This window comes from Epinephelus fuscoguttatus, linkage group LG15 (assembly GCF_011397635.1).
Source record: "Epinephelus fuscoguttatus linkage group LG15, E.fuscoguttatus.final_Chr_v1".
Classification (NCBI taxonomy): Eukaryota; Metazoa; Chordata; class Actinopteri; order Perciformes; family Serranidae; genus Epinephelus; species Epinephelus fuscoguttatus.
The window spans coordinates 17,804,700-17,814,048 of NC_064766.1; the positions used below are offsets into that span (position 1 = coordinate 17,804,700).

At 42.3% G+C, this 9,349-nt stretch overlaps 1 protein-coding gene across 1 annotated transcript in view; it reads right to left on the reverse strand.

The window, feature by feature from the left end:
* The window catches only part of LOC125902848 (receptor-type tyrosine-protein phosphatase F), a 188,698-nt gene extending 182,525 nt beyond the window's left edge, over positions 1–6,173 (reverse strand). The window contains exon 1 of the mRNA XM_049599481.1: positions 5,658–6,173. The gene's annotated coding sequence lies outside the window, so the exon portion shown is untranslated. The remainder of the gene's footprint in view (positions 1–5,657) is intronic.
* Positions 6,174–9,349: the final 3,176 nt, after the last annotated feature.

The window sequence follows — 9,349 nt, forward strand, 5'->3', positions numbered from 1 at the left end:
TTATCAGCCACCATCCATTTAAGTATAACTGAAAAGTTCTGTCAGGCCGAGAACATCCAAGGAGGCAAAAAAGAACGCTTCCAAAAAGCACCTGAGTGGACACCATCCCCTTATTTTCTACCGGCGTCTGCTGTAACCCTCCAACATCACAGCTCCAGTTACACTGCCTATGTGTCTACCCAATAATTCCCATGAGGTCAAAAACCATGTCCCACTCTTCATTTAATAGCCTTGATTAACAGTCGCCTCTCCGTGTCACCACACAAACCCTTCAGGTGTACGTGATGCTGATTGGTCCGTACTATCCCATGATTCTCGTGTAATCTCATGATGTTGTGAGAATCCGGCTGTCATGCATATCAGGCTGATATTGCCCTTTGTTTAACAAGCTCTGAGAAAATCTTCAAATTGCTTGTTTTGTCTGAACAGTCCGAAACACAGAAAGATTCAACATGAAAAATAACTCACAAAGCTGCAAATCCTCACATCTAAGATGCTAGAACCAGCAAATATTGTTATTTCTGTTTAATGATTAATCAATTTATGAAAAGGCTAATTATTTCAGGTTTCTTTTAATCATAAAAACAGCAAGGCCTTGCACTGCAGATACACACGCTGCACTGTGTTGCATTGATGAAAAACGTTTTTCCCACACTACCAGCAAATATGTCATGGGTAAGCACTAAAGTCATTAAGCACACACAAACCTGTAAATACTATGCTTAGACAAAAACAGTAATTTATCTCACGTGGTTGGACTAGTAGTAATGCCATTGACGTTCAGACAAGTTTCGTAAACACACGTTCAGTATCTTATCAACATCTCAACCATTTACAGCTGCAGTGAGCAGTCTACACAAAAAGAAATGCTTCACATAATTACTCTTAAATGTCAGCGGAGAGAGGTAAAACAAGCATCTAGATACACACGTCTCCTTCTACGGGAAGCAAGGATAAATACTAAAACAATTACAACACCTGTATACAATCCACTTTTATGTGTTTGGTGGTTAAAAATTTTAATTAGATGACCTGTGTGGTGGGAATGCAAAGCCATCTGGAACCATCTGAGATCACAGGGACAGCAGATGAATAGCAACAGTTTCTACATCTCACTACAGACTTTGTTATGCATACCAATGGGTGGCTAACTGCACATTGTGATTATGATACTTCACAGTTAAAAGTTCTATTTCTCACATCAGAAAATCTCTCAATGGCAAAAAAAGAGCAGTGATATTTTTGAGCTGTCAGCAAGTAGTAAACTGAGGACTTCAAACCTTGACCTACTTTTTATCTTCGATTTCTAAATTGTGAATTTGCATGAAAAATTAAAGTTAATTAAGCAAATACGAAATGATCATGCAACTCTAATGCTGATTGTGGTATCTTAACTTGATCACTTGTATCATAGTAATCAGTTAACAAAAACAAAAAGTTAAAACATCCAAATGCAGCTTTGGACCACTTTTGACCTTTGTGCGAAAACTAATAAAATTCAAGTGTTGCACCATTAATGACTGTAACTGAACACACACTGTAGTTGCCTCACAATAAAGCCATAGTCAATTATCTTAGCTGGAAAGCTTTTACTGTGAATGGGCTGCAGCTAATGTTGAGCTTTAGTCATTAACAGTGGCATTAACAGAATACCAGCATCCTAAAGGTTCAGCAATCAAGTTTCAATGTCCTTCACTCGTTAGTCTTTGCACTTTCTCTCCTCTTGCTCCTCAGCAGCACTTTGACTCTGTAATGAGTTGTGTGTTTTTTAAGACTTAGGTGGTAAAAATGTAATTAAGTCTGCTTGGTCCATTTAAGTAATGGCTACCTTCTAACATATGTTGATACAGAACAAGTGCAAAGAAGTCATAAGGTCTCGACACAGCAAATTGCCTGAGCCAGTCTTCACAGAATTTGGACTGCTGTTCTGATTCACACATAATGGCTGGAGGAAAAAGCTCTACCGCTTACAGAACATGCTGCATAATCCAAAGCAGGCGGACCCCCTATATATCGGAGGTCCCTCTGCTTAAATGAAAAACAGCACTGATTAACATTTGACCTTTCAATGTCATCCATATTCACTACTTCACTCCGCTGCGCTAACATACTTTGAAGTAAAGACAACAAATCACACAAGGAATGGATAAAAATAGGCCTCTCGTGGTAGTGCAGGCCATTTTTAGGCCGTGCGTCTGTTTCCACTTTCCCCATTGCAGGGGTGCCCTGTAAAACATTGGTGTAAATGGTTTATAATGCCACCAGTGGACTCTGAAATGGGAGACCTGGTTTCAATCAGCAGTCAAATTGCTCCTACATTACCCTTGCAGACAGAGTAGTAAATCACTCTTTGCCTTTATGCGGCTGACGTTAAAGAACAAGCATTGTTAAAAATCCACCATGCGTACTACTAAGAGCAGCCGGTCTTTATGTGGGGATGGGATGCTAAACTGGACAATGGTGGTTGCCTGCGGTGTGCCTATAGAGGCAGGAGTAAAACATCTTGATGTCTAAGCAGAAAATCAGCACACTCATATCTGTAGTTAAATCTCTGCAGTAACTAGCTTAATTTGCAGCCTTAAACTGCAGGTTATAGTCTGGCTCCTGTAACCCCCCCCCATGCCAAAGAGCCCTATCACAACCAGTTTGAACCAGTTTGCCTAGTTAAAAAGAGTTCTTGGTTTTTCTGTGCCAACGCCCTGACAGTGGGCCAGTGAGGCATCTCAGAGCAGTTATAATCCCCCATAAACCCGCTGAAACGCTGATCCCGCCCACCACAGACCAACACACTGAGGGCAAAACCTCTCATTATAACTCCAGGGCCCTGAAATTACCAAGATTTTACCCATATGGAAAGCATGAGAAAGCGTCAGTAGGGAGAGGGTTGTGCCGAGTGGTTTTTCAGTGTGTGGCCACAGAGGAGCTGGATTTTCTTTAACAGTGCCATTCAGCCCGGCCTCTGCCAGGGAGCACCGGCATACAAGGAAGCTGAGGCAGATGCTCTGGCTGCTAGCCCCAGACCAGGCCTGCTAGAAAATACCCGACACAGCTACATACAAATGCTCACACAGGCCAGGGATTCACCCAGGACAACAAACACAACCGATACTACACTGTAAATTCAAGTAAATCCATGTAAAAGCAGAATTTGTCACTGGAAAGATTAAAAAGAGGGTAGCCCTGCCACCCATGTTGAAAATGCTGGTTACTGGTGTCATCCCCAAATTAAATGACAGATCGGGAATAATTCCTGACAACCGAAACAAAGATGTTAAGGTTTTTTGCTATAATTTATATGGTGAATAAATAAGGAAGAGTAAAGGTCTGAAATGTCACTGAAATGAGTCAAACTGCAATACAAACATTACAGCTGAAGTGGCTGTAATGCCAGCTAGCTGATGTTTGCTAATTGTTTCTAAGAAGCCTAGCTTTATGCCTAGCAGATGACGTCATCGACTTAAGGCCAAGACTATTTCCTTTCAGAGGCACTCTTCCAAAAACCCCAAACAGACACCAAATGAACTGTTGACTCTTCTGGCAAGAAACAAAAGAAGAAAGCGATGTGGTGATCCATTGTGGGCCACCCTGTAATCCCTCCGGAGTCATGAGGATTAGGTCAAATAAGTCATGTCTTCTCTTGAATAATTTTTGGTTTGAAGTGGCTGGAGTATAAAGTAGACCTAATAGCTTGTGGGAATGTGTCAGTATTCGGCAAATAAACACCAGTGCTCGAATCATGGTAAAACATATTAACGTATTTTACAGAAAATGCCAAAATGTTCACTGGCTGTGTAACAGCTTTCATGGCCCACAAAGCAGGAAAATACACAGGAAAATAAATCTGGAAAAACACAGTAAAGAAACCCTGCAGCTTCCCTGCAACATGATTGAAGAAAACCCTAATGCTTCAGCAGCATGGCACCTAACAACACTGTCAACATAGCTTTAAATGATGAAATATCTATCCAGATAACAACAGGTAACTGTGAATCCTTGAGCCAAACAGTACCAGAGAGAGTCACTTGCATTATGAAAGAAATTACAGTGAGACTCGACTGCCTAATCGGCATGTGTTGATGGAGCAGCCCACATGCAGAAGCCATAATATTTTACAGTAGGCTGTCCCACTGAGGACCCTGCTGTGTAGGCTAGCCTACAGGACAGTTTACTATTAAATTACCTTGAATAGAGTAGAAATACACCATGTCAGTTTCTTTTCAGTGGGCATGAGCTGAAGGTTAGAAACCCAAACATGCAGCGGGGCCTAGGATTCAGTTGCAGAAAGCCTCTGATGCAATTCCAAGAAACTAACCCACCCTGTATCATCCTGTTACAGTTTGGCTCATGGTTAGGTCTCTTCATTGTGTCTGTGACAGCCATAATCGGATTCATGTATTGATAAAGGATGGCCATGAGGCTACTTCAGCATGTCACTCTTGCTTCAATCCTTTCTTTAAATAAACCAAAAAGGGCTGCGGGCTTGATGCAATGCTGAGAATCTCTCCGTATATCCACCCAGTGAAAAACACCCCCCCACTTCAGATCTGTTCAAGACCTGAGGAGGGCTTTGGGCTATCGGATGAAGTGGCGTACCTGCAAAAGCTGTCACAAGAAATGGTTTTACAATTAAATTACCTAATGGATGATTACTGAAATGTATGCTCAAGCCTCAGCTGAGGGGAGAAAATCTATGACATCAAACCTGTCTCCACAACCAGTGCTGCAGCAGCACTGATTTCTAAGGGCAGATGAATGACACACACATCACAGGAGCTTCTGACACTGATTGGCACACAAGAACTCAAATACCTGTCTCTGGTAACATTAAATAAAGGAAGAGCAAAAGATTGCATCTGCCCGAGGCGCTCGCTGACATGATCACGCACTCGTGCACGCGCACACATGAAGGGAGCAGGCAGGTTTGGAGAGATGGCACCTTATGGCAAAGCATTTTTTAATATAAGGTAAAAAAAAAAAAAAAAACAAATGGGTGCAAATCCGCACAGTGCAATTACACAAAAACAGGGTGACGACAGGCTCGCGCCCACAGAACACCACAGCTCCCTATTTATTATTTCATTAGTGATTCTCGACAGATTTTCTGCTTGATTGAAGCTTTCATCCCTGCAAAGACCACAGCTACGTCAATTTGCTCACTGAAAAGTGCTCGCGCTCAGTTTATGGCCAACTCCTCGCGGGGCTGTGTGTCGAAAATCACTTGAGAAATAAGTAATTAAGACGAAAAGTGTGCCTCTTCTTCCCCCATGCACCTCCATGTCTGTGGGTATCATGTGAAGACCGAGTATTTCTGTGAACAGACCAGTAATTACTCGCTTTCAATAGGTGTTGAAATAAAAGTTGTTGATACATTGAGGGTTAGCATAAATAAAAACAGCAACAAACTGTGTGCGTGGCTGTCTGGCATTAGCCGGAGACCTGCTTTTGCCAGACGGAGCCGACTTACAATATTTCACCGTGGCCGGTACACCTTTTAAAAAAGCATTTTCAAAGTAATTCCAGTTTATAAAAGACGCCAAACAAACAGACAAATGAATTCAGTTACCGTAATGTCACCAAGTTCGCTGACGGTGAAGCTTAAAGCTGCGTCTCAAGTTCAATGGGGGACATTGAGAAAAAAAAGATAACGGTGCACTTACTGAATCTCCTCTTTGTCACCGCCGTTGGCATTTCTCTCCTTCTCTGAACCACTACGTTTAGTCCCGTCTTCACTTCGCAGCAAGCACAAAAATCCACTTCATGTAATTAACAGCCACAAAACACAAGAGTTAGAGCCAACCCGGAGAGCAGAAGAAGAGGGGGGGAAAGATACGAGTCCACTGCCAGAGGAACACGAGGTCCTATCCCGGTCGGCCGACCGGGGTCGTAGATACTGGATCTATTCGTGGCAGCTCCCGTGTCTCGCTGCTAACGGGTTAACGTCAGCTCCGCTCAAGTGTTGAGTGTCGCTGCCTCGCGCGCGTGAAGCCGAGGACAAATGTTATTTCTTCTCCTGCGACTAAAATGTCTTCTTTCTGCAAGTTAATTCGCAAAGCACAAGTCTGGACACAGTTCCCCCCACCACAGAAGGAGCTGTGGAAGGTAGGGAGTTGTTACGTCTCTCCCTTCACAGTCACGCTTCTTTCTGCCTCTGTGGTGAAAACACATACAGGTCGGTCAGCAGGATTTTCGGATTCACTCGGCTACACTCGCTGCTGTGTCCATTCATTCCTGCCCCTCAAGTCCTGCAGCCTCTGAGAACATGCACCAGACACGAGGGGATCTCCAGCCTGTCATTTTTATTTCTCTGTTTACACTGAGCACCTGCTAAAAAGAGACAATGAAGCAACCAGGAAACTCTGCCTGAGGTGATTTTGCAAGTCTGATTTAGGAGATATGACAGGAGGTTGGAGAGACGGAGTAAATACAGACTTCTTAACACACATACTCATTATAACAGCGGAATTAAACTATTCCTCATTTTCCTGGGGAGCCCCTCCAGCTAATCCAGGTGGTCCCCAGGCCCCACTCTGGGAGCCTGTGCAATAAGCAAAGTCATGAATCATCACTGAGAATAGAAAATGTATAAATACTGCCCTATTATCCCCATTTTCTAAAGCAAATAAAATGCACCCACGGCCCCACTCCCCATCCCCATCCTTGCACTCACCTTGTGAAGGCTCAGGACAAGACTGTAATTCATAATTTATACGCACAGGCCAACTTTCTGGCCTTTTCACCAGTACTTGAAATTGTTGTTTTTTTTTCCTAAACACAGCCTTGGGAGAGGGTTGCAGCAAATATTCCCCACAGTTCAGTGATATGCAAGCATGTTAACAAGCTGTCTTGGACAGGAATATAAATGCTGTAATGATTTTGCAACTTGTTCACATTTGAATATTAAGAAAGATGTTAAGCTCTGCAGTCCCTCCAGTTACAGTGTAATTTCTGTATTCGAAGATGACATCAAAAATACTTAAACTCCAGATCTGCCATTTTCCATTTCAATGCAACCACCTGGCAATCAAGGACAGATTTGGGTAACTACAGAATTCATAAGTGAAGCAATGTAATGGGCACAGAGAGTGGGCTCTGCTTACAGTGCAGCTTGGCTGTTAGTGCATGAGCACTCAAGCGACTCGGTTGAACGTGCAGGGCATGGATGCTGTGACCCCCAGTAATGAGGACCTGAATATCTTTAGGATTTTGACATCCCATCTACTCCGCCTTCTAACCTTACCATGATCAATCGTTAGCTTGGCAAAACTCCCGCTGAACTGCAGCCCGGCTGTCCGCCACACCTTCCTAATGACTGGCGCAAATGACGTTTACACAAGTTTTACCTTGCTGTAAATGTCTCTTGCAATTGGGCAGTCAGGTGGGCGCTCCGTCTGGCACATACAAAGGCAACTGCACACACTCCTACAGGCGCATGAGCGCATACACATCGACTCCATGTAACAAAGTGAGTTGCTATGCGACCTCAAAGTGACTGAAAGGGAATTCTGTTCCTTTTAGGTTACAAATGATAACCTTGGACAGTGCACAATGTTCCAGGAATAGGATCCTGTCAGACAAATAAGGGACCCAGCCAGCACTATTACACTCAGAGGAAGGCCATTGTTTTGATACAACAACCATCAATATGTAGGTGCCAGACAGAGAAATTGGTGCATGCGCTCAATAATGCTGTTACGTATCTCTCTGGTGGCCAACACCAGGCCTGTTTTTCAGCCTCACACATCTCATGTGGACAGTGGAGCAGACCTATAAACAACCTTTGCCTGTGAAGGTCAAAGATGTCTTGTGCTGTTTTTTTTTTTTTTTGCAGCTATGGTGCTAAAGAGTCTGTCGAGGGGCCACCAAGCTTTGCCCTTGCCAGATATTGAATAAAAGCATCCATCAAATAAAACTTTTCCTACCCTCAGCACCAAACATTTGCTGAGCAACACATTTTTTAATACTGTGAATCATACATAATAAACCTATTTCCATCCAATCAGGCCTCACAAAGCTATAATTTTACTGAACTTAACGTAGAAAATCTGCAACTTTTGCACGATTGTTGTATTAATTATTTAATTAAATTAAAGGAATGACATTTAGGATCTTAAACCCATTTTTTCAGTCAATTAAACAACTTATATCCATCAGAGCAGTGGAACAAAACTCCCGCTCTAAACTACTTCCTGCTATTAATTATTGCCGCAATTTGAAATAAATGGTTGGCTAAATTACTGCAAATCAAAAAGGATCTGAGGTACCAAATCAGCCCCCAACCATAACACTCCTGAAATGAAGCTTCATACATGGATCCCTTTATCAGCTGTTCCTCCTTATTAATTTTTTTTATTGAACTCTATGGGGAAATTAGTTGGGAAATATTACTTGTAAAGAGATTCATTTCTATCAGGAAGCCCCTCAGTTAGCACTTGATGGTTTGAAAGCTGATTTAATACTGCTGCAGTTACTTTTCTCTCCGTGATCCATATTACAAAGAATCATTAAAAACAGCATATAGACCGTGAGCACATTTTAAAAGAGGAACTGCACTGTATATTTAAAAAGAAACTTGTGTTGCAAAGGAATGAGACCAACACATCGATTTTCATGGTGACGAAGGATATTTTGATGATGTTTTAAAAATAAATGTGGCCATTTGCTGTGTGGGACCAGATTTCACTTCCCCCTGGTGGGTCATAACAAATGGTATATACACTATAATACCCTCTGAGCAAAAATACAAATTCCCACAACACTGATACGTATACACAAACAGCAGCAGTCAGGGCAAATTGCATGCTTGAATATCCGTCCTCGAGAAGTATTACCTCTGGTGTTTAGAGCACTGATGATGCTGTATGGCCCTAACTATCCAAAAGATGTATTACATGTACACAGGTACTGTATGTTGGATGAGTGTAGAGGTGAGACCAACTAGGTGTTTTGCAAGTCACAAGTAAAGCTCAAGTCTTTGCACTCAAGTCCCAAGTCCTAAATTTTGATTATCGAGTCATAATGTTGTTGTGTTTAACTCATTTCATGTTTGAAAAAAAGTCTTTAACTTTCTCTTCCCAAATTGGCTTCAGAGAAGGTATTGTGTATTTTCAAGTCAAACACCCCAAGTCCAAGTGAAGTCATGAGTCACTGCTGCTTAAGTTCAAGTTGACTTGCAAGTCTTCCTTGATTTTGTCAGGACGAGCCTAAGTCATCAAATTTGTGACTCAAGTTTGAGTAATGTGACTCGAGTCCACTCCACTGGATGAGTGTTTTTCAAAGGTATCAATTAATCTGCAGGTGTTAGTTCCCTGTTTCAATAAACATGGCTGATCTAAACAAATTATCAACAGCA